Raw genomic sequence first — 6161 nt, 5'->3', positions numbered from 1 at the left:
ACCTCAATCATAGTATGTAAGACTGTGGAAAATCAGCATCAAAGAAGGAGAGAAAGAAATCCAGGTTCAGATCTTGATAATGCTCTGCTACAGAAAGGAATCAAGGGCTAGAGCTCTGAATGGAAGGAGTCATTATATTCCGCTGCACCCAATGTAAGGTTTTCTTAAACTCTTATGTGTTTATTTCATTGTTTTAGAATTCATATTAGGATGTTAATAAAACATACTTGGTAGTAAATCTAGATCCTGGTAAAATATTTTCAACACCAACATCTACCCGTCAGTCAGTCACTTGAAAGAGATGAAACACAAGCAACAACCCTTCGTTGTCTAAGATCTCTGGTCATTTTGCTACAATTATTTAAGACAGTTCCTTTGATGGTGGAGAATGTTTCATAAAGCGGGGATAGCTCAGTTGGGAGAGCGTCAGACTGAAGATTTGATGGTCGCGTGTTCGATCCACGCTCACCACATTTAATTGTCTTACATTTTGTTCAGCATTTAATTCTATTAATTTTGAAAGCGACAGAGAAGTATTTTTGGTAAATGACTTCATTTTAACTTAGGGCATTTTTTATTTTTACACTTCAAAACAGTTTTTTTTTTTACATTTTTACAAAATTTTACATAGAAGTTCTAATTACAACTAGCGATGCAACCTAAATTGCAACAAAATATCTTATAGAAACCCCTATTGCAACTAGCGCTCCAACCACTTTAGAAACTCAAATCGTAAATTTGAAAAAAAAAAAACTAAAAAATAGTACATGGGGTAATTCCCCTTTTAACTTTTGACATTCAATATCAATTCTGTGATATAAAAGTTTGGAAAAATTCTATAATGCACCTCCTTAAAACGGATACACCGATGCATCTCTATCTGTTTTAGTATTTGAAATAATTTTTTAGTCAACTTTTTTCTTATGGTTATGTAAATTATAGTTATTTAAGATATCTTGTAAAATTTTAAGAAATTCGAAAAAATTTCACACCGAAAATTACGTTCAAGCAGTGTGTTACACGCGTCACTATGTTATTTTATACGTGTGTAAAATAGACTGTTTGAACATTATTTTCTATATTGTAAATTATTCTGAATTTCTCAAAATTTTATAGGATATCTTAAATAGCTACAACGTACATGAATATAAAAAAAATAGACTAAAATTTTTTTATTGATGCCGAAACAAGTAGAGGGTGCATCAATACATCCCTTTTATGAAGGTGCATTGTAGAATCACCATAAAAGTTTTACGGTGATTTTATGCACCACTTAAAAGGATGTACTGATGCACACTCTATTTGTTTTGGTATTCAGAAAAAAAATTAGTCTATTTTTTAAAAAATTCATGTACATCATAGTTATTTAAGATATCTTATAAAATTTTGAAAAATTGAGAATAATTTATAATATAGCAAAACAATATTCAAACAGTCTATTTTACATGCATATAAAATAAAATAGTCACGCGTACAACACACTATTGGAACATAATTTTTGGCGTGTTAAATTTTTTTCGAATTTCTTAAAATTTTGCAGGATGTCTTAAATAATTATAGTTTACATGACCATGAGAAAAAATTTGACTAAAAAATCATTTCAAATACTAAAATAGATAGAAATGTATCGGTATATCCGTTTTAAAGGGGTGCATTATAGAATTTTCTAAAATTTTATTGTTGGAATATGTTTTCATAAATTATTTGAAAATTAAATACAATTTTGGGAAATTATAGCAAATGGCCCCAAATCATAGGACTCTGTTAGTATATGTCCTCATTTCAAAAAATTATAGCAAATGACCCTAAATCATAAGACTATGTTAGTAAATGTCATCATTTCAAAACTTGTAGAGAAATGACCATTTTAAGCTATTTATTATTTATATTGCATTTTGTCACATAAAAAAATCATATATTTTTTTATTTTTTTAGAATTAGAAGGAAATTATTTAAAGATTATGGTATATCTATATTAGTTTTGTTAAAATCTTTTTTATTTAAAAGTTATGTCAATTTTTTAATTTTTTATGAGTTGTTGTGGGTTGTTGGTATATAGATTTTATTGTACGGTATATTTCTATTTTGTTGTATGGTATTTTATTATTCTTAGATGATATTTATTTTTTATTTTGATATGTATAATAGTGGTATATAATTTTATTAGCATAATAAAAATATTTTAATGTATGTATATAATTTTATTGGCATGCTACATATATTTAATTATTATTTTTATATTATTATTTATTTTCAATAATATTTAATTAGTTTTTATTTTATTATATACAATGGTAGTATATAATTTTGTGATCGTTGTATATATATTTTAATTGTGATATATAATTTGGTTAGTATAGTATACATATATATAGGGACACGAGTTTGTCCCGTTAGTGTACTTTAGGGGGATTTATTCTGTGATGTACGGCAGCCGTTGGATGGGGTAGTTATTTGATCTGAGGGCTATGGGTTGATCTAGGGGTAATTAAGGTTAAAAAAATGGTAACTGGTTATGTTTTTGAATTTATAATTTATTAAATTTGACAAAGTTGAAACTGACCTCCATCAGTCATATCAATTGTCCTCCACTCTTCTATTTCATTCTTCACTTTGTTTGTTTTTCATCTTTTATTTTCTCTTTCCATTTTCGTTTCTGCTAGGGCAAAACTCTCCTTTTCATTTTTCATTTTCTTTTTCATTTTTTATTTTCTTTTACCATTTTCTATTTTCGTTTTAGCTTAGGTAAAACCCATATTTTACATTTTCTTCACTGCTCATACTTCGTTCTTCACTGTGGTGTACATTACACGTCTTCTGCCATTGTTGGGGTTGTTACAGTCGTGGGTGTTAACGGTGGGTTGTACAAGTAAGTTTCTCCGGTTCTACTTTTCATACATTTCGTTCTTCACTGTGGGTATTCAAAAAAAAAAAACTTTTTTTGAAGGGAATGTGGTGTTAGTCCATTTTCGTGTACTTAATAGTTTCATTTTATCTCAGGTGTCGACGGTGAGGTGTTCAAGGTAGTTTTCATTTCTCTCTCTCTCTCTCTCTCTCTCTCTCTCTCTCTCTCTCTCTCTCTCTCTCTCTCTCTCTCTCTCTCTCTCTCTCTCTCTCTCTCTCTCTCTCTCTCTCTCTCTCTCTCTCTCTCTCTCTCTCTCCCCCTCCCCCGGTGCATGTGTTCTGATTCTTAGTGTGCATTGTACTGTAATTTATTTTGGGTTTTTCGTTTTAGTTTTTTTGGAATCTGTCATTTGGTATTTTGATTTAGGTATTTTTGGTGCAATAAAGAGTTGCATTGTTTAAATGAAGTTGGTTGCATTGTAATATAATTTAGGTATTTTTGGAATCTATTTGTTGATTTAGTTGGATTTTAATTTTTTGGGGATTGGATAAATGGAGTTGGTTTGAGCAATATTTGGTTGAAAAGTTTGTGTTGTCAATTTGTATATTTAAAACTTGTTTGCCATCTATATTTGTTTCTGCATTTGTGGAAACAATAGTTAATAATTATTAATGTTAATACTTTTAAAATTTGTTTTGAAAAAGATTCATACACAATAGTGATTAAAACTTTATTTTAACTACACTGTTAGTGTTAGTAAAAGAAAAAAGATTTGCTTGATTAAGTGTAATTTTTATAAGATAGAAAAATTGAATTATTTTTTTAAGATAGTTTTTTAAAAAAAAACCGCACACAAATTGACAATAATTTGTTGCTGTATTTGTTTATTGTTAGAATATTAGTTGTATATTAGTTGTAAAAGAATTAGGGTAATTGATATTTCCTAGATATTTTGTAGTTTCCTATTTTATTGGTAGTTTCCCTTTTAGTCTCCTAGCTTTATATATAAATATGTACTATTCTATGAAATACACATATAATTTGATTCACTATTTTCTACATGGTATCAGAGCATTGTGATTCAAAATTTAAAATTCGAAATTAGAGTTCTAAAAAAAAAAAATAGGGTTTGAGTTTAGGGTTGTTTTTCGAAAACCCTATTTGGAGTGAACATTTTTTCTCACCGCCCACATAGGAGGACTGCCCAGCCGCCGGACTGCAAAACCCAAAAATCTGGCATCCAGATTCACCGCGCGTGGGCCCCACGCAGCGCCGTTTGCCGCTGCCCGAAATCCCACGCGCCGGCACGTGAGGGCGCGTCCGGCGTCTTCTTCGGTGACGGTCGACGCCCGTCACACTCCAGCGCCTTTCTCGTCCTCCTTGCATCGGTTTCTGGCGGTTCTTGGCATTTTGTGGTTTGATACTTTTGCCTTCTTTGTGTTTGGGTATCTATTCTTTTGAGTTTGCTCTCTTCCTTCTGTCAATTGTTTTTTTTTAGTTTCGAGATTATGGCAGAGATAAAATCAGATTCGAAATCAATCGTTGTTTCTGATGTGGTTCCCGTGATGTCTAAAATCACGGACCATAAATTGATTGGTTCGAATTATTTGGAATGGAGTAAGACTATTCGATTGTATCTGAGGAGTATTGACAAAGATGATCACTTGACTGATGATCCTCCCAAAGAAAAAGACGATTCAAGGAAATTATGGCTCCGTGAGGATGCTCGCTTGTTTCTTCAAATTCGAAATTCTATCGATAATGAGGTAATTAGTTTGATTAATCATTGTGAATTGGTTAATGAACTAATGGATTACTAGGAGTTTTTGTATTCTGGCAAAGACAACATATCTCGCATATATGATGTTTGCAAAGCCTTTTATCGTGCGGAGAAACAAGATAAGTCTCTTATGAATTATTCTATGGCTTTCAAGAAAACGTATGAAGAACTTAATGTGCTATTACCCTTTAGTCCTGATGTAAAAGTTCAACAGCGTCAAAGAGAGCAGATGGCTATTATGAGTTTTCTTGCAGGACTCTCATCTGAATTTGACTCTCATCTTTATTACGATGAAGATTTGAATTTATGTCACAATGTAATTTCCATTTTCTTAATACTTTTGTGTTTTTGCACATTTCTTTAGTTTATTTTTTTTTTATGACGTTGCTTTGTATGAGATTTCCAAACAATTGAAGGCACAACGACCAATACATCCAAAATGGAAATTAGAAGGGCTAATTCCACTACCATCCTCTCTTCGTCGATGTCCTCTACGATTGTTGGCACAGTTAAAGAATACACAGAATTGGTTTGCACAAAACTCAGCTCAAAGAGAGGCTGAGAAGATCATTTTCCATTTATACTCTCATAGGTATTACAAGCACTAATAGCAAGGTGACAAGTGGCCCTAATGCTGCAGCAAATAAAGTGCAGAAAACTATGCTAACCGACTCTGACAATTACACAAAACAGAGTATTAACACTAATTAGAGATTAATTAACTTTCTTAACACCACCCCTCAAACGAGAGGGTGAATGTCTCACACCGAGTTTGGACACCAGATAATTGAATCTTGAATGAGAAAGAGGCTTTGTCATACAATCTGCAACTTGATCTGCTGAAGGAATGTATCTGACTTCCAAGGCTTTGTTCAGTACCTTGTCTCTTACAAAATGGATGTCAATTTCTATGTGCTTTGTTCGAGCATGGTAAACTGGATTTGAGGCTAAAGCACTCGCACTCATATTGTCACACGAGGTAATTGAAGAGCTAGGCAGAGGAAATTTTATTTCCTTGAGCAGAGACTCAATCCAGGTCAGTTCAGCACTGACATGAGCAAGAGCTCTGTATTCTGATTCAGTGCTAGATCTTTATACAACTGCTTGTTTCTTTGATGACCAAGACACGAGTGATTCTCCAAAGTAGACACAGTAGCCTCCAACCGATCTTCTATCATCAACATTACTGGCCCAGTCTGCATCAGAGTATCCAGTGAGATTGAGTTTATCACTGCAGCTTATGTGAAGACCCTGTGTTCTTGTACCTTTGAGATACCTTAGTATTCTTTTAGCTGCATTCCAATGAGTGATAGTTGGAGCTTTAAGGAACTGACTGAGAGAGTTAACAGCATAGCTGATATCTGGTCTGGTATGATTCAAGTATTGCAAAGCTCCAATCAGACTTTCTGTAGGTTGTTGGATCTTCCATTGATTTGCCATCAGTCAGAGACAATGATTTCCCAGTTGATATTGGAGTGGGGCAAGGCTTCAGATGTTGCAGGTTGTTCTTTTCCAACAGGTCTTCAATGTATTTAG

At 32.7% G+C, this 6161-nt stretch overlaps 1 non-coding gene across 1 annotated transcript; it reads left to right on the top strand.

The window, feature by feature from the left end:
• The first annotated feature begins 400 nt into the window (after positions 1-400).
• Positions 401-473, top strand: TRNAF-GAA (transfer RNA phenylalanine (anticodon GAA)). The gene has a single exon. It is a non-coding gene; the product is annotated as a tRNA-Phe (tRNA).
• Positions 474-6161: the final 5688 nt, after the last annotated feature.

The sequence above is a fragment of the Cannabis sativa genome, chromosome 6 (assembly GCF_029168945.1).
Source record: "Cannabis sativa cultivar Pink pepper isolate KNU-18-1 chromosome 6, ASM2916894v1, whole genome shotgun sequence".
Classification (NCBI taxonomy): Eukaryota; Viridiplantae; Streptophyta; class Magnoliopsida; order Rosales; family Cannabaceae; genus Cannabis; species Cannabis sativa.
The sequence above is the reverse complement of the archived record's forward strand: the minus strand, read 5'-3'. Positions and strand labels throughout refer to the sequence as shown.